Source organism: Aethalodelphis obliquidens, unplaced genomic scaffold, assembly GCF_003676395.1.
Source record: "Aethalodelphis obliquidens isolate GAN/ISIS:26980383/991018 unplaced genomic scaffold, ASM367639v1 scaffold98, whole genome shotgun sequence".
Taxonomy (NCBI): Eukaryota; Metazoa; Chordata; class Mammalia; order Artiodactyla; family Delphinidae; genus Aethalodelphis; species Aethalodelphis obliquidens.
Genome location: NW_020838042.1, coordinates 1,273,861 through 1,293,350, shown reverse-complemented (window position 1 = coordinate 1,293,350; position 19,490 = coordinate 1,273,861). Strand labels below are relative to the sequence as shown.

General features: G+C 40.7%; 1 protein-coding gene across 4 annotated transcripts in view; it reads left to right on the top strand.

The window, feature by feature from the left end:
* Window positions 1-19,490, top strand: part of DMD (dystrophin) — a 2,234,319-nt gene that overhangs the window by 1,826,593 nt on the left and 388,236 nt on the right. The window lies entirely within an intron of this gene.

Genomic DNA, 19,490 nt, shown 5'->3' with positions numbered 1-19,490 from the left:
TAAGCATATTCTTAATTATCTCTTGTTTCAATCTTGAACTGGTTCACTGAGGTACAGAGATCCTAGAGCCATAGCTACGCTTTCCCAGAGGTACCAACTTCCATGTCTTTCCCCAGGCCCCTGGCTGAATGCCCCACCCCCCTTTTCCATCATGTTCCCCACCAGCCCCTCTTTTATTTGATATTTATTTCCCAAGCGGATGGCAGGGCAAAATGGGAAAGGGCCAGATTACTTGAATGTGGTTAGGGTGACAGGAATTTCCTTCTAGCCCTCAAGGGCTGCCTTTTGGTGTGCCCCCTTCCCCAAATCTAGTCATTTTGTGCCTGGGATCACTATGACTAATTCCAAGATGCATAAGTAAGCAAAAATCACATTTTAGTGACTTTTTAAAAAATAAATTTATTTATTTGTTGATTTTTAGGAGCGTTCGGTCTTCGTTGCTGCGCGCGGGCTTTCTCTAGCTGCGGCGAGCAGGGCTACTCTTCGTTGTGGTGTGCGGGCTTCTCATTGTGGTGGCTTCTCTCATTGCAGAGCACGGGTTCTAGAGCGCAGGCTCAGTAGTTGTGGCACACGGGTTTAGTTGCTCCGCGGCATGTGGGATCTTCCCGGACCAGGGCTCGAACCCGTGTCCCCTGCATTGGCAGGCGGATTCTTAACCACTGGGCCACCAGGGAAGCCCTTTAGTGACATTTTTGATGTGTTCTTTTTCCTGAGAGTTTTCTATTAAAATGGTACTTGAAAGATTTGTTGTCTTCATTAATTCATTGTATTTCTTGGAAGTGGAGGTAGGCTACTGCTCTCCAGTCCCTCTTAGTGGGTCTCAGAAGACCATGAAATTATCGGTCATATTTTATGTTTATGAATATTTGTGCAGGTTTCTCAGGAGAGGATCCATCGTTTTCACAGAGGCATTCATGACCTCCAGGAGATTAAGGACCATTATGCTAGACCAGTGGTTAATTCTCAAAGGGTGATCCCTAGAGTAGAAGTGTCAGTATCACCAGGGAAATTGTTAGAATGCAACTTCTTGAACGCCCCTCCAGACCTACAGAATCATGAACTGCAGGGTTGGGACCCAGTAGCCTGTGTTTTTCTGTTTGTTTGTTTTTTTAATTTAATTTAATTTATTTATTTTTACAGCAGGTTCTTACTCGTCATCCATTTTATACACATCAGTGTATACATGTCAATCCCAATTGCCCAATTCATCACACCACCACCACCACCACCACCCTGCCGCTATCCCCCTTGGTGTCCATGTTTGTTCTCTACATCTGTATCTCAATATCTGCCCTGCAAACCGGTTCATCTGCACCATTTTTCTAGGTTCCACATATATGCGTTAATATACGACATTGGAGAGGCCACAACAGTGAGAGGCCCGCGTATAGCAAAAAATAAAAAAAAAAAAAAAATACGACATTGGTTTTTCTCTTTCTGGCTTACTTCACTCTGTATGACAGTCTCTAGATCCATCCACATCTCAACAAGTGACCCAATTTCGTTCCTTGCTATGGCTGAGTAATATTCCATTGTATATATGTGCCACATCTTCTTTATCCATTCATCTGTCGATGGGCATTTAGGTTGCTTGCGTGACCTGGCTATTGTAAATAGTGCTGCAGTGAACATTGGGGTGCATGTGTCTTTTTGAATTATGGTTTTCTCTAGGTATATGCCCAGTAGTGGGATTCTTGGATCATATGGTAATTCTATTTTTAGTTTTTAAAGGAACCTCCATACTGTTTTCCATAGTGGCTGTATCAATTTACGTTCCCACCAGCAGTGCAAGAGTGTTCCCTTTTCTCCACACCCTCTTCAGCATTTGTTGTTTGTAGATTTTCTGATGATCCCCGTTCTAACTGGTGTGAGGTGATATCTCACTGTAGTTTTGATTTGCATTTCTCTAATAATTAGTGATGTTGAGCAGATTTTCATGTGCTTCTTGGCCATCTGTATATCTTCTTTGGGGAAATGTCTGTTTAGGTCTTCTGACCATTTTTGGATTGGGTTTTGTTTTTTTTTAATATTGAGCTGCATGAGCTGTTTATATATTTTAGGGATTAATCCTTTGTCAGTTGATTCATTTCCAAATACTTTCTCCCATTCTGAGGGTTGTCTTTTCCTCTCGTTTACGGTTTCCTTTGCTGTGCAGAGGCTTTGAAGTTTCATTGGGTCTCATTTGTTTGTTTTTATTTCCATTTCTCTAGGAGGTGGGTATAAAAGGATCTTGCTGGGATTTATGTCATAGAGTGTTCTGCCTATGTTTTCCTCTAAGAGTTTGATGGTGCCTGGCCTTACATTTAGGTCTTTAATCCATTTTGAGTTTATTTTTGTGTACGGTGTTAGGAAGTGTTCGAATTTCATTCTTTTACATGTAGTTGTCCAGTTTTCCCAGCACCACTTATTGAAGAGGCTGTCTCTTCTCCACTGTATACTCTTGCCTCCTTTGTCAAAGATAAGGTGACCATATGTGCGTGGGTTTATCTCTGGGCTTTCTATCCTGTTCCATTGATCTATCTTTCTGTTTTTGTGCCAGTACCATACTGTCTGGATTACTGTAGCTTTGTAGTATAGTCTGAAGTCAGGGAGCCTGATTCCTCCAGCTCCGTTTTTCTTTCTCAAGATTGCTTTGGCTATTCAGGGTCTTCTGTGTTTCCATACAAATTGTGAAATTTTTTGTTCTAGTTCTGTGAAAAATGCCAGTGGTAGTTTGATAAGGATTGCATAGAATCTGTAGATTGTTTGGGGTAGTAGAGTTATTTTCACAATGTTAATTCTTCCAATCCAAAAACATGGTATATCTCTCCGTCTATTTGTATCATCTTTAATTTCTTTCATCAGTGTCTTATAGTTTTCTGCATACAGGTCTTTTGTCTCCTTAGGTAGGGTTATTCCTAGATATTTCATTCTTTTTGTTGCAGTGGTAAATGGGAGTGTTTTCTTAATTTCACTTTCAGAATTCTCATCATTAGTGTATAGGAATGCCAGAGATTTCTGTGCATTAATTTTGTATCCTGCTACTTTACCAAATTAATTGATTAGCTCTGATAGTTTTCTGGTAGCATCTGTAGGATTCTCTATGTATGGTATCATGTCATCTGCAAACAATGACAGCTTTACTTCTTCTTTTCCAATCTGGATTCCTTTTATTTCTTTTTTTCCTCTGATTGCTGTGGCTAAAACTTCCAAAACTGTTGAATAATAGTGGTGAGAGTGGGTAACCTTGTCTTGTTCCTGATCTTAGTGGAAATGATTTCAGTTTTTCACCATTGGGGATGATGTTGGCTGTGGGTTTGTCTTATATGGCCTTTATTATGTTGAGGAAAGTTCCCTCTGTGCCTACTTTCTGGAGGGTTTTTATCATAAATGGGTGCTGAATTTTGTCGAAAACCTTCTCTGCATCTATTGAGATGATCATCTGGTTTATCTCCTTCAGTTTGTTAATATGGTGTATCACGTTTGATTTGCGTATATTGAAGCATCCTTGCATTCCTGGGATAAACCCCACTTGATCATGGTGTGTGATCCTTTTAATGTGCTGTTGGATTCTGTTTCCTAGTGTTTTGTTGAGGGTTTTTGCACCTGTATTCATCAGTGATATTGGCCTGTAGTTTTCTTTCTGTGTGATGTCTTGTCTGGTCTTGTTATCAGGGTGATGGTGGCCTCATAGAATGAGTTTGGGAGTGTTCCTCCCTCTGCTATATTGTGGAAGAGTTTGAGAAGGATAGGTGTTAGCTCTTCTCTAAATGTTTGCTAGAATTCGCCTGTGAAGCCATCTGGTCCTGGGCTTTTGTTTGTTGGAAGATTTTTAATCACAGTTTCTATTTCAATGCTTGTGATTGGTCTGTTCATATTTTCTGTTTCTTCCTGGTTCATTCTCGGAAGGTTGTGAATTTCTAAGAATTTGTCCATTTCTTCCAGGTTGTCCGTTTTATTGGCATAGAGTTGCTTGTAGTAGTCTCTCGTGATGTTTTGCATTTCTGCAGTGTCAGTTGTTACTTCTCCTTTTTCATTTCTAATTCTATTGATTTGAGTCGTCTCCCTTTTTTTCTTGATAAGTCTGGCTAATGGTTTATGAATTTTGTTTATCTTCTCAAAGAACCAGCTTTTAGTTTTATTGACCTTTGCTATCGTTTCCTTCATTTCTTCTTCATTTATTTCTGATCTGATCTTTATGATTTCTTTCCTTCTGCTAACTTTGGGGTTTTTTTTGTTCTTCTTTCTCTAATTGCTTTAGGTGTAAGGTTAGGTTTTTTATTTTTTATTATTTGAGATGTTTCTTGTTTCTTAAGGTAGGCTTGTATAGCTATAACCTTGCCTCTTAGAACTGCTTTTTGCTGCATTCCATATGTTTTGGGTCGTTGTGTTTTCACTGTCATTTGTTTCTAGGTATTTTTTGATTTCCTCTTTGATTTCTTCTGTGATCTTTTGGTTATTAAGTAGTGTGTTGTTTAGCCTCCATGTGTTTGTATTTCTTACAGATTTTTTTCCTGTAATTGATATCTGGTCACATAGCGTTGTGGTCGGATAATATACCTGATATGATTTCAGTTTTGTTAAATTTACCAAGCCTTGATTTGTGACCCAAGATATTATCTATCCTGGAGAATGTTCCATGAGCACTTGAGAGGAATGTGTATTCTGTTGTTTTTGGGTGGAATGTCCTATAAATATCAATTAAGTCCATCTTGTTTAATGTATCATTTAAAGCTTGTGTTTCCTTATTTATTTTCATTTTGGATGATCTGTCCATTGGTGAAAGTGTGGTGTTAAAGTCCCGTACTATGATTGTGTTACTGTCGATTTCCTCTTTTAGAGCTGTTAGCAGTTGTCTTATGTATTGAGGTGCTCCTATGTTGGGTGCATAAATATTTACAATTGTTATATTTTCTTCTTGGGTAGATCCCTTGATCATTATGTAGTGTCCTTCCTTGTCTCTTGCAATAGTTTTTGTCTTAAAGTCTGTTTTGTCTGGGATGAGAATTGCTACTCCAGCTTTCTTTTGATTTCCATTGGCATGGAATATCTTTTTCCGTCCCCACACTTTCAGTCTGTATGTGTCCCTAGGTCTGCAGTGGGTCTCTTGTAGACAGCATATATACGGGTCTTGTTTTTGTATCCATTCAGCCAGTGTATGTCTTTTGGTTGGAGTATTTAATCCATTTACATTTAAGGTAATTAGCGATATGTATGTTCCCATTACCATTTTCTTAATTGTTTTGGGTTTATTATTGTAGGTCTTTTCATTGTCCTGTGTTTCTTGCCTAGAGAAGTTCCTTTAGGATTTTTTGTAAAACTGGTTTGGTGGTGCTGAATTCTCTTAGCTTTTGCTTCTCTGTAAAGCTTTTAATTTCGCCTTCAAATCTGAATGAGATCCTTGCTGGGTAGAGTAATCTTGGTTGTAGGTTTTTCTCTTTCATCACTTTAAATATGTCCTGCCACTCCCTTCTGGCTTGCAGAGTTTCTGCTGAAAGATCAGCTGTTAACCTTATGGGGAGTCCCTTGTGTGTTATTTGTTGTTTTTCCCTTGCTGCTTTTAATATTTTTTCTTTGTATTTAATTTTTCATAGTTGGGTTAATATGTGTCTTGGCGTGTTTCTGCTTGGATTTATCCTGTATGGGACTCTCTGTGCTTCCTGGACTTGATTAGCTATTTCTTTTCTCATATTAGGGAAATTTTCAACTATAATCTCTTCAAATATTTTCTCAGTCTCTTTTTCTTCTTCTTCTGGGACCCCTATAATTCGAATGTTAGTGTGTTTAATGTTGTCCCAGAGGTCTCTGAGACTGTTCTCAATTCTTTTCATTCTTTTTTCTTTATTCTGCTCAGCAGTATCATCTCTGTTTCTTTGCTCTTTAGTTCTTCTGCGTCCTTGTTTATCGTTTCTTTTATTTTCTCCATTCTGTTTTTCAAGATTTTGGATCATCTTTACTATCATTATTCTGAGCTCTTTTTCAGGTAAACTGCCTATTTCCTCTTCAATTGTTAGGTCTGGTGGGTTTTTGCCTTGCTCCTTCATCTGCTGTGTGTTTCTTTGTCTTCTCATTTTGCTTAACTTACTGTGCTTGGGGTCTCCTTTTCGCAGGCTGCAGGTTCGCAGTTCCCGTTGTTTTTGGTGTCTGTCCCAAGTGGCTACGGTTGGTTCAGTGGGTTGTGTAGGCTTCCTGGTGGAGGGGACTAGTGCCTGTGTTCTGGTGGATGAGGCTGGATCTTGTCTTTCTGATGGGCAGGTCCACGTCTGGTGGTGTGTTTTGGGGTGTCTGTGGCCTTATTATGATTTTAGGCAGCCTCTCTGCTAATGGGTGGGGTTGTGTTCCTGTCTTGCTAGTTGTTTGGCATAGGGTGTCCAGCACTGTAGCTTGCTGGTCGTTGAGTGGAGCTGGGTGTTGGCATTGAGTTGGAGATCTCTGGGAGATTTTCGCCATTTGATATTACGTGGAGCTGGGAAGTCTCTTGTGGACCAGTGTCCTGAACTTGGCTCTCCCACCTCAGAGGCACAGCCCTGACGCCTGGCTGGAGCACCAAGAGCCTGTCCTCCCAACGGAAAAAGAGGAAAAAAGAAAAAAATATATATATATCGTTGCTCCCAAAGCCCCCCTCCACAATTTGGGATGATTCGTTGTCTGTTCAGGTATTCCACAGATGCAGGTGCATCATGTTGATTGTGGAGAGTTAATCCTCTGCTTCTGAGGCTGCTGGGAGAAAATTTCCGTTTTCTACTTTGTTGGCACAGCTCCCAGGGTTCAGCTTTGGATTTGGGCCCGCCTCTGCCTGTAGGTCACATGAGGGCGTCTGTTCTTCGCTCAGACATGACAGGGTTAAAGGAGCAGCTGATTTGGGGCTCGAACTCACTCAGGCCAGGGGGAGGGAGGGGTACGGATGTGGGGCGAGCCTGCAGCGGCAGAGGCCGGCGTGACGTTGCAGCAGCCTGAGGCGCGCTGTGCGTTCTCCTCGGGAAATTGTCCCTGGATCCCGGGACCCTGGCAGTGGCGGGCTGCGCAGGCTCCTGAGAGGGGAGGTGTGGAGAGTGACCTGTGCTCGCACACAGGCTTCTTGGTGGCGGCAGCAGCAGCCTTAGCATCCCATGCCCGTCTCTGGGGTCCGTTCTGATAGCCGCGGCTCGTGCCCATCTCTGGAGCTCCTTTAAGCAGCGCTCTGAATCCCCTCTCCTCGCGCACCAGGAAACAAAGAGGCAAGAAAAAGTCTCTTGCCTCTGCGGCAGGTCCAGACTTTCCCCCGGACTCCCTTCCGGCTAGCCGTGGTGCACCAACCCCCTGCAGGCTGTGTTCACGCCACCAACCCCAGTCCTCTCCCTGCGATCTGACGGAAGCCCGAGACTCAGCTCCCAGCCCCTGCCCACCCCAGCCGGTGAGCAGACAAGCCTCTCGGGCTGGTGAGTGCCGGTCGGTCGGCACCGGTCCTCTGTGCGGGAATCTCTCTGCTTTGCCCTCTGCACCCCTGTTGCTGAGCTCTCCTCTATGGCTCTGAAGCTTCCCCCTCCACCACCACCCGCAGTCTCCACCTGCGAAGGGGCTTCCTAGTGTGTGGACACCTTTCCTCCTTCACAGCTCGCTCTCACTGGTGCAGGTCCCGTCCCTATTCTTTTGTCTCTGTTTATTCTTTTTTCTTTTGCCCTACCCAGGTACGTGGGGAGTTTCTTGCCTTTTGGGAGGTCTGAGGTCTTCTGCCAGCGTTCAGTAGGTGTGCTGTAGGAGTTGTGCCACATGTAGATGTATTTCTGATGTATTTGTGGGGAGGAAGATGATCTCCATTTCTTAGTTTGCCGCCATCTTGAAGCTCGTCCTTCAGCTTTCTTCTGATTTCCGTTTGCAGGGAATATCTTTTTCCATCCCCTCGCTTTCAGTCTGTATGTGTCCGTAGGTCTGAAGTGGGTCTCTTGTAGACAGCATATATATGGGTCTTGTTTTTGTGTCCATTCAGCAAGCCTGTGTCTTTTGGTTGGAGCATTTAATCCATTCACGTTTAAGGTAATTATCCGTATGTATGTTCCTATGACCATTTTCTTAATTGTTTTGGGTTTGTTTTTGTAGGTCCTTTTCTTCTCTTGTGTTTCCCACTTAGAGAAGTTCCTTTAGCATTTGTTGTAGAACTGGTTTGGTGGTGCTGAATTCTCTTAGCTTTTGCTTGTCTGTAAAGCTTTTGATTTCTCCATCGAAACTGAATGAGATTCCTGCCGGGTAGAGTAATCTTGGTTGTAGGTTCTTCCCTTTCATCCCTTTAAGTATATCATGCCACTCCCTTCTGGCTTGTAGAGTTTCTGCTGAGAAATCAGCTGTTAACCTTATGGGAGTTCCCTTGCATGTTATTTGTCGTTTTTCCCTTGCTGCTTTCAGTAATTTTTCTGTCTTTAATTTTTGCCAATTTGATTACTATGTGTCTCGGTGTGTTTCTCCTCGGGTTTATCCTGTATGGGACTTGCTGCGCTTCCTGGGCTTGGGTGGCTATTTCCTTTCCCATGTTAGGGAAGTTTTCGACTATAATCTCTTCAAAGATTTTCTTGGGTCCTTTCTCTCTCTCTTCTCCTTCTAGGACCCTTATAATGCAAATGTCGTTTAATGTTGTCCCAGAGGTCTCTTAGGCTGTCTTCATTTCTTTTCATTCTTTTTTCTTTAGTCTGTTCCCCAGCAGTGAATTCCACCATTCTGTCTTCCAGGTCACTTATCTGTTCTTCTGCCTCAGTTGTTCTGCTACTGATTCCTTCTAGTGTAGTTTTCATTTCAGTTATTGTATTGTTCATCTCTGTTTGTTTGTTCTTTAATTGTTTTAGGTGTTCGTTAAGCATTTCTTGCATCTTCTCGATCTTTGCCTCCTTTCTTTTTCCGAGGTCTTGGATCATCTTCACTGTCATTATTCTGAATCCTTTTCCTGGAAGGTTGCCTATCTCCACTTCATTTAGTTGTTTTTCTTGGGTTTTATCTTGTTCCTTCATCTGGTACATAGCCCTCTGCCTTTTCATCTTGTCTATCTTTCTGTGAATGTGGTTTTTGTTCCACAGGCTGCAGGATTGTAGTTCTTCTTGCATCTGCTGCCTGCCCTCTGGCAGAAGAGGCTATCCATCCTGTGTTTTAATAAGCCCCCCAGGTGTTTCTCAAGCTCGCTCAAGTTTGAGAACCACTCTGCTAGACAGAACACCAATACGTGATGAAAACTCATATTCACAGACATACGTGGATGACATAGAGAAAACAGACCTCTCTCTCCTGCCTCCCATGGACCTTCCCCTCTGGCCACATAGAGTTACTCAGCTCTGACTTGTATTCTTATCTTGAGCTTTACTCATGCTTTTCCCTCTACGTCAAATTTTATTTTCCTATGTCTCTCCTGGTCAGCTCCTACTCATCCCTCAAGACCCTACGTCATTTGTGTGATGACATCTGCTAATCTTGGCAATAAGGCTAATTGCTCTGTGTTCTCATAGGGCTCTGTCTGCTTTAACAGTATTCCGTGGGTTGTGTGTTTGTTTAAGACTTTTTCAGGAGACTGTGGACCCCTTGAAATAAGAAACTTATATCTTATGGTTTTATGAGTGTTTTCAGGTATAGTTTAGGAGAGACCCCTGTCTTTCTGCCAGTCCACAAGAGGGAATAATCAGACAGCCAGAAAGGAGCAGGACTCTGACAGAACCAAGCAGAAGGCTTGTTCAGCAAGTCTCTTTATTTTCTACTCAAGATAACATTAATTGTTACGCATTACCCCCATTGCCTTCTCAGTCCCCTGTCGGTGAGGTTGTTTTGTTTTGTTTTTCTGTTAAACTCTATACTGTATCAGAAATCTGAGCAGAGATTCACTAAAACTATGCAGTTCCTCTGCCCCTTTCTGAGAAGAGTGGACAAAAAACATTTGTCCATGGTAAAGCACTATGGACATGACCTGTTTACCACTTCTGTTTCTTGGGGTAACTAGACTTCTACATTTGTAGTCAAGATCAGTGACAATGATGAAATCCAAGTGAAAAGTTTCCTTTCTTGCCTCAGAGCACTCTGAGGCAGATTTCAACTGTTCTGTAACAGATATTACCATATAGCTCCCATGTAAAAATTCTTATTCTGTAAAATAAATCTGCAAAGACATCCTTTTCTCTGTTCTAGTTCTTTATGAAAACTTATATAGTTTATCTTATGGGCATAGAAAGACCTAAGCCTTCCCATACCTTACTCTTCTGGTGATAGTTTTTAATTTAATTTAATTTAATTTTTTCTTGGTGGTATATTTTATTTTTTAATTTTTAATTGTTTTTTATTGGAGTAAAATTGCTTTACAATGTTGTTAGTTTCTGCTGTACAATTAAGTGAATCAGCTATATGTATACATATATCCCCTCCCTCTTGGACCTCCGTCCCACCCATCTAGGTCGTCACAGAGCACCGAGCTGAGCTCCCTGTGCTATACAGCAGGTTCCCACTAGCTGTCTATTTGACACATTGTAGTGTATTTATGTCAAACCTAATCTCCCAGCTCATCCCACCCTCCCCTTCCCCACTGTGTCCACAGGTCCGTTCTCTACATCTACATCTCTATTCCTGCCCTGCAGATAGGTTCATCTGTACCATTTTTCTAGATTCCACATATATGCGTTAATATACAATATTTGTTTTTCTCTTTCTGGCTTACTTCACTCTGTATGACAAACTCTTGGTCCATCCACCTCACTACAAATAGCTCAGTTTCATTTCTTTTTACGGCTGAGTAATATTCCATTGTATATATGTGCCACATCTTCTTTATCCATTCATCTGTCGATGGACACTTAGGTTGTTTCCATGTCCTGGCTATTGTAAATAGAGCTGCAGTGAACATTTTGGTACATGACTCTTTTTGAATTATGGTTTTCTCAGGGTATATGCCCAGTAGTGGGATTGCTGGGTCATATGGTAGTTCTATTTTTAGTTTTTTAAGGAACCTCCATACTGTTCTCCATAGTGGCTGTATCAATTTACATTCCCACCAACAGTGCAAGAGGGTTCTCTTTTCTCCACACCCTCTCCAGCATTTATTGTTTGTAGATTTTTTGATGATGGCCATTCTGACCGGTGTGAGGTGATACCTCATTGTAGTTTTGATTTGCATTTCTCTAATAATTAATGATGTTGAACATCTTTTCATGTGCCTCTTGGCCATCTGTATGTCTTTTATGGTGAAATGATAGCTTTTTTAAATCCACATGTTCTCAGATGAAAGAAGCATCGTCTCATGGCCAAAGACCTAGAATGCCCTGGGATTGCTTCAGTAAGATGTTCAGTTCTGAACTGAATGCTTTGGGAAGGATTAGTAGGTATATAATAGAAAACTCATGAATGAGTTTCTGGGCTCAGCAGAGTAGGTTCCAGGAATGAAAAAGTATCCAAGATATTTTACCGGATACTTTTTTAAATTTAGTTTTCTCATCTATGTCATGTTTCCTTTGGCAGATAAGCCCGTGTTACCTACCTTTATATTAATGTCCACTTACTTAACCCTTTCTTTTTCCTTTCCCTTATAGACTAAAAAAGGAGTAATTGTTCTCTCCCATCACTATCCACTCTGTTCCATGAGAGAAGAAAGCTAAATAGGGTGAAGTAACTCCCTAGGCACAGAAGAACCATTACACTCTCCAGAAGAAGTAATTTGGTCTACTTGGTAGTAGATAGAAGTTAACTCACCAGAGAACACCAGGGAATCAGACCCAATTATGTCAGCAGGACTTGAGTTAACATCCTGATTCTAGAACCTTCTTTAACATTCAAACTTTATGGATACCTATAATTCATTTTAAAGGTAATATTTCTAAGCTTTAGGCTGAGTACCCATAAATGAATACAGTTGTGTCCAATGTGTGTTTGTAAATTACTTGGAAATTGTCCTCCTATTTAAAGTGAAAGAAAATATAGAAATGTCTTAGATTTATTACATCATTAACCTTTTCTAAACAATCACCTCAGTGCAGGGTGGTTTTGTGGTTGTGGCAGGATATTATGAGGATTTTTGGGGAGTGAGAGATAGAATAAAGTTGTTGTTCTGCATTTAAAACATCTATAATTAAAACAAGCCAGAGGAAATTAGCTACATGGCTCTTATGATTTCTAGTGTATTATCAAAAATAATTGTGGCACTTTGCCATATGTTCTTGCCTTCTTACAGATTGCTGTTGAGATAAGATGAGACTTGACATCAACTAATTGCTTATTTCTAATACACAATCTTGAACTACAGTGTTTCTCTAGAGTAAAAAAAAGCTCTGTGACAAAGAGATTCAGGAAATAAGAGCTTTTCTAACTTTTAACTCTATACATAACACAGACAAATTGTATAAATAAATATAACCAGATGTGTTGGTTCATGGGAAGATAGTTGCCTATTTTAAGAATAAGAATGTATTCTGTTTGTTTAGAGCCCTTCAAAATGATGAAAGGTATTAGTTCTGAGTTGACTGAGGAGGAATGAATAAGTTAATACCTAGCTGGAGAATAATTCCATTGCCTAGCTATTCTACTCAGAGCATTGCAATATGTTTCTCAATCCAAAGAGCTCACATATGCCTTAATGAGTTAATTATTGTATTGCATTACCTGTAGCCCAAGTCCGAATTCACTTGCTTTCTATCTGAAAGGTAGGGGAGGAATGGGGGGCAGTAAAAAAAAAAAAAAAAGAACATAAATTCAGACAGATCTGTACTGTAAGCCTGCTTCTGCCACATGAGACCTGTGGGATTTGGACAAGTTACTTCATCTCTCCAAATTATAGTTTCCTCAGTTGGGGGCTGAGAAAGCGTACTTTGTAGAGTTGATGTAAAGGATTTATAAGAGGTGTTAAGTATTAGTTTCCTGCCCCATTTCATCCCTCTACTCCACCCTCACCCCCCCCACACACCATCATGGCTCTGCAATAATAGATGTTGCAGTGTCGAAAAGGCCCATCTGGTCTTTCTCAGATAAGGATAGTTATCTTCAAACAGGCTGATTCCTGCACATAATACATAATACAAAATGGAAAGTACCCTCAACGTTTCGTATGTGGTTGTCTCTATGAATTAAACGTGCAATCTAGAATTTACGTATGAAGACCTTTCAAGATGACCATTGGCAATGATCTCCTGAAAGACGTCTCATGTAGGAAATGCTCACCCGATTATGAGCAATGAAGCAGTATCACAATATCTGAAAAAGTATTGCAACACGGTATGAGTCTTTTAAATGAGTTTTAGATATATTAGTAAAAAAGAAAACTCAGCCTGTCTAAGGACTGATTTTATTTTCTGCCACCAGCATTATGAAGTCTTGCCATTCTTTTTTGTACCTCAAATACTAAGCCAGATGAGTACAGACATTAGTTCCCCGCTGGGTCCGTGGCATCTTAACTTTAAAAACATCCAATGCAGTATTATTCTACCTACCCCTTTTCAGTATTTTGTGTCCTTTAAAACGTACTCCTGCGTATTTTGGGAATGCCTAATAGGGTATATTTTAGGTAGGAGTGTCCTGGTCCTATATGCAGCTTCGGTGTCAGTGCCTTAGCCTTGTCATTGTACTTTACTTGGCACCAGGAGGTGAGTGTGTGCATATGTGTGTTTGAAACGCAGCATATATAATGTTTGTCTTGCTCCTTATGGAACTTAAAATAACATTTTTATCTTTAAAATGCTTTTGTGAGTAGTTATCACTTGGCTGAATTCTACCTTCCAAAGGTCGAGCAAGAGAAGGATGAAACTGAGTCACGCGTGCAGCTATTTCTGTAATTTATGAGCGCTCCAGGAGCATAGCATCCCTCTTCCTTACGTCCTCTCTGTTTCTGGAGCCACTGCTCTTTTGGTTCATGAATGGCTGGGGCTGCCTGTCAGCCAGACTTCCTGTTTGCGTTCTCCCCCTGCTGCCATTTACCCTGAAAACTGCCCCCTAAATAATCATTTTCAAATCGTTTTTTGACTATGTCATGCCTGCACTGGAACCTGCAGTGGGATCTTATCATTATAGGATCACATATAATCTCCAGGCTGCTTTCAAATCTCTCAATGTCCACTCTGTACCCTTTAAACCCAGTTGTTGACCCTTCACAGCACCGCTACCTCTTAGATCCTGCCTACGTTTCTGGCTCTCATCCCTGTGCATTTGGTATTCGTTTTCCTTGAAATGGCCCCACGTCTTCTTGGCTATGAAGCTTGGAGTCGTGGAGGAAGGGGAGAGGGGTCCGGAGGGGTACAGTTTTAATGAAAGCTCTCAATAGATCAGGCATTAAGTTAGCGTTTAGATGCTCTACCCACATCACTTCATCTAATCTTTGCCTAAACCTTATAAGGTAGATACTATTAGCCCTGTTTATGGTTGGAAAAACACAGGCTTTGAAGTATTTTATAATTTGTGCCAAATCATAAAACTAGCCACGGGAGGAACTTTAGAATCTTAAGGGATCTTATGACACTAAAGACTGGGCCCTTTCCACTGTGCAATACTTTGTCCCAATCTATGCTAATTACCCCCATCCACTCCAGGCTTTAAGACATACCCATGTCTTTATGTACTCTTCACTCATGTGGACCTTTGTAACTCTTCCTCAACTGCTTCAAATCAGATTCCCCACATGGAGTATAAACTCTAAACATAAAACAAACATTAAAAAATCATCCCCCAAACCCTCCCTTTGATCCTTCATCCCCCTTCAGGTGCTGTCTTTTTTTTCATCTAAACTCGGTAAACTTTTCAATAGTTCTGTGTGTTCAGTTAACCTCCTTAATTAAGCCTTCTTACTCTTACATCTATTTCTTCCTCTCCTCTGAAACTGTTCATATCAAGGTGACCAGTGACCTTCCTTGTTGCCAAATCCAGTAGAGGACTTCTGTGCCCTTGGGTTTTCCTATAACTGGTGTCTTCTCATCTTTCAAGTCTCAGCTGACACTGAACCTTCTCTCATAGATGTTCCTTGACCACCATAACTGAAGAGCACCCATCACCACCATATGTACACCGTTACTCTTATCGTAGCCCCATTTGTTACCTCCAGAGCATTTTCTTACGTTACTGAATACTTGTTTATCTGTTTACCATATTTCTCCCCTGTTCATCCTATTTCTCCTTTTATCCTTTTATGCTGTGAACATCAAAAAGGCAGAGGTTTGGGGGTTTATCACCACTGCAGACCTGGGTGCTAATATATTAATTATTAGTGGGAGGGAGGAAGGAAAGAGAAGAAGGGAGGGAGGAGTGAAGGGAGGAATTAAGGCCTGGGACTACACCTTTCTCACAACGTATGTATTCCCACAGCTCCTATTGAAATCTTGGAGTTAAAATAGGTACCTAATGCATGTTTGTGTGATGAATAAGTATGCAGACTCTTTTGCACTGTGACAGAATAAAAAGAAACGAGGAAAAACAAGATGCAGAAGCGAAAAGATACGTTCCTTATCCAACCTAGTATATCTGAAATGAGCTCTTCAATTTTAAAAAAGTAATTTTCAGAATAGCGTAAACAAGAGGGTCAGACAAGAAGAGAAAGCATCACGTGTTACGGGAGTTTGGGATTGCTTAAGGCAGTCTGACAGATGGGATTTTGCTCCGTTTCCTCTGGGGTAATCCACTCTAGGCCGGGCATTTCTAAAGATTAGATTTTGAAATAAAGCTTTGCACCTGGGAATGTACTGAGGCAGGAGAACATATCCCTTCTCTCCACTGTTGTGGTCCTTAAATGTGAGAATTTTTGAACAAGATATGAAAGCAAAGACAACAAACCCTGCAGGATAATAGTCTCTGAGAACCTTAATAACAGCCATTTTTAAAGCAAAGCCTGTGGACTCCTAAATCCATAGCTGCTCGTTTAAGATGCATTGCGATGCAGTGGACCTGAAAACACACTCCTTATCTACCTAGAGCAACCAGGCTCCAAGCCAAACGGCAGTCCTCAAATTAACTCTTGTTTATCTCGGGATGACAACTCTCCTGCTTTTAAAAGAAATGCAATGGCCACATATAGAAGAGAAAAAAGGAGTCACACCCACTGTGAATCTGTATCCAACTGCATTTCCTGTGCGAGTTAGGAACCTCTGGTGGTTAGATTAGAATTCTTATAAAGTCAAGATTGTGGGTCCAGTTCCTTTATATGGGCGCTTCTCAAAAATCCATTAGGAAGGATAATTCTGTTTTGTTTTCCTAGTTTTAATTTCCAATCCATAACAGACTGATACTTTTGTAACACGCAATAAATTACTTTAAAAAATTACAAAAACCAGACACAAAATGCAAGCCCATGCTTTTTATTTTTAGATTGCTATAAACGTTTCTAAAGATTTACTCTCAATTTCTGTTCTCATGATGGACTGTGTGTGTGTGTGTACGTGTACTCCAAAACCTCAAGTATTTAGAGCCAATGTTTAACAAATCATGTTGGGTAACCAAGCTAAGGGAGTTTTACTTTTGATGTTTGTTTTTGTTTTATTTCTGTAAAGCATCAACACCGTTTCAGAATAACTACGTTGGGTAAATTCATCTAAAGAGTTTTACATACACTGCTTTCTTCTTAGAGTTCACTGAACATAAATCTACCTTTTTCTGGCTCGTTCAGGATCATTAACATTACTGATTTTGCTTTGCTTTAAAGTTAGGTGATGCCTTCAAGGGCTAATAATATATGTAGGGCTATTAGTTTTCACACTTGTGTGACCCTGGTCAACTCTGAGTGCCTGCAGCTCCTTTTACACCTTTCTGGTTCTCTGTCAGGTGTCACTTCTTGCTGCTCTCAGTTTAGCCCTTAAGGATTACTTCTCTCCATTTTGGATCTTCTGTTTCTGACCTTTTAAGTTCTTAGAAATCAGAACATCACTTTTCTTTTTTTTTCCTATTAAGCTTATTTGAATTAGGCAAAAATTACCAGTAAAGAGGAACTAATGACCTTATCATTATTCACATACTAATTGCTTTCAGAAAAGATTAGAGATGGTGTGCCCGTAATGATTAATTTTGTGGGGAGGTTTGGTCACTTTTTCTTCCTGCGTCTTTTTGTTTGTTTTATTGCTTACTCCTCAGTTATATTCAAGATAAGGAGGTTATCTTTTTAAATTTTTATTATTTTATTTTATTTTTTTGTGGTATGCGGGCCTCTCACTGTTGTGGCCTCTCGCGTTGCGGAGCACACGCTCCGGACGCACAGGCTCAGCGGCCATGGCTCACGGGCCCAGCCGCTCCGCGGCATGTGGGATCTTCCCAGACCGGGGCACGAACCCGTGTCCCCTGCATCGGCAGGCGGACTCCCAACCACTGCGCCACCAGGGAAACCCCGAGGTTATCATTTGATGAGTTCTTTTTTAGAGACAAATAATTCCATATACATAGGAAAGAGAATATGTGGAATCTATTATCCCTGATGTTTTGGAATAGTATCATAACCATTTGTTTGGATAATAAAAAGAGGTGTGTAGTAGTAACTAATTCTTGGCATCTTCCTTCTTTATTTTTCGTCTTATAAAAGTAAGACTTTCATAACTTTTCATATTCCTCCCTGGTTGTCTTACTACTTTCGATCACCATGGACCATTCTACTTGTCAAATGAGATGGTACAAATTTAATCAATAATCTCACCTTTGTCCTTTACTTTTCTTTATAAACTTCTGTTCTCAGTAGCTTCCTGAAAGGTCTTTATCCTACTTAGTTTAAGGACATCGACCATATTCTGCCTGTTTCTTCTCAACAGTCATTGTCTATTCCGATCAGGCCGTGCAGTTCATTGTACCTGCTCGTAATCCAAACTCCTTGCCACGTTTTTGCTATTTCCAGGCTTTTCTCACTTGGAATACCCTCTTCCTCTTCCCTTCACCTTTCTCAATCCTATCCATCCTTCAAGGCTCAAACGAAGTTCCATGACTTTGTTAAGTCTATTTCTATCACTTTTTTCCCACACTGATTCTCTTATAATAGAAATCCTTACATTAGCTATTACTTATTAAAGGCTTATTGTGTTCTAGATGATGTTCAAAGTATTTTACAAAGATTATGCCATGTAATATTCAAAATAACCCAGCAGATAGGTATTATTATTTAATATTTAGTGAAGCCAAGGAGATTAAAGAGTCTAAACTTATGCAGCTAATAAGGGAAAGAGAAGGAAGAGACCAGAATTATGTCTGTTTAACTGCACGTTCCCATTAGTTTTCCCTGGAGGCTGAGAAAGGGGACTTATGACAGAAGTAGGCTAGATGCTCAGAAAAGAAGGAATGGTGAGATCTGAAAATGCTCTCCAGGAAACACAATACTCCCTACTCCTAAAACTGCCTTGTAAGCATATAAGCATACTGCTTGCCTCCCATCTGAGCTTTCTTGATATTCACAGTTGAAATTTGCTCCATAATTATACATAACTCTAGGCTATATGTCTCTTTCTGAGGGGAGGGGCTGCCTATTATTTTGCCATTGGCACCCATTTTCTCCATTATTTTATGCTCTCTCTCTTGTATTGGATGTATCTGTCCACTACTTTAGATATGTTTAACAGTCTCCATATTAATAAGACGGTAAAGTTACTCTTTGAGTACTGGAAACAATGTTAGTCTGCCTTGTGCTAGATTTGCTGAAATTTAAGCAGGACTGTTATTAATAGGAAACATTTTTTAATTAATAGGAAAAAACTCAGAGGTGATACAGCCTAGTGGGTAAGAGCCCAGTCCCTGGAGTCTGACGGCCTGGGTTTGAAATTTCGCTGTATGGTTTATTAGCTGTGTGACCTTGTGCGTTTTTTACTGAACCTCTCTGTAATTTCATTCTCTTATGTGTGAAGAGAAGATATTAATAATGCCTGCCCTGGAGAGTTACTGAGAGGATTAAATGAGCTCATGTATATACAGTGCTTTAGAGAAGCGTCTGTTGTGAAGGAAGTCTTATATATGTTGTTGCTGCTGCTGCTGCTTCTGTTGTTATGTCACAAATCCTTTTTCCCTATTCATTAGGTATTGTTCTTCCTAAAGAATACAATCACAAAAAGAAGAGAAAACTTATATTGATCGTAGCAACTAAGGCTTGAGTGATCTTTTCTCGTTAGGTCAGAAGTGAAATAAAACTACTAAAAAATATCTGTGAAAATTACTTTTTGTCCAGATTGGGTCTCCTCTGAGAACTCGATTCTCCATTCTACCCTCCTGCTTTTCTGGGGCCCCTGAGTCTAAGGTTAATCTTAGGATAAATGCCATCATGGTAATTTATGCAAATATGAGTGTGCTCCTTCCTAAGTGCCCTGTCAATGTCTCCCTCCCCACCTAGGACTCATGCTGCCTACTTGTACTAAAAAATCTCCACTACAGCAGGCCAGCTTCCTAAAGAAAGCCTTATGGTCCTCACCGATACTCACCTCCCTTTTAGAGCAACCTACCTGAGTCCTGTATCTTGACGGAATCCCTGCCAGCCCTCCAGCCCAAAGGAGCATGGCCAAACTACATTTATGCTGATATGTCAGGTCATGGCCTCCTGTAATGTTCACATGACTCTTCTAGACAGAGGAGTGAATTACTGCCAGGAG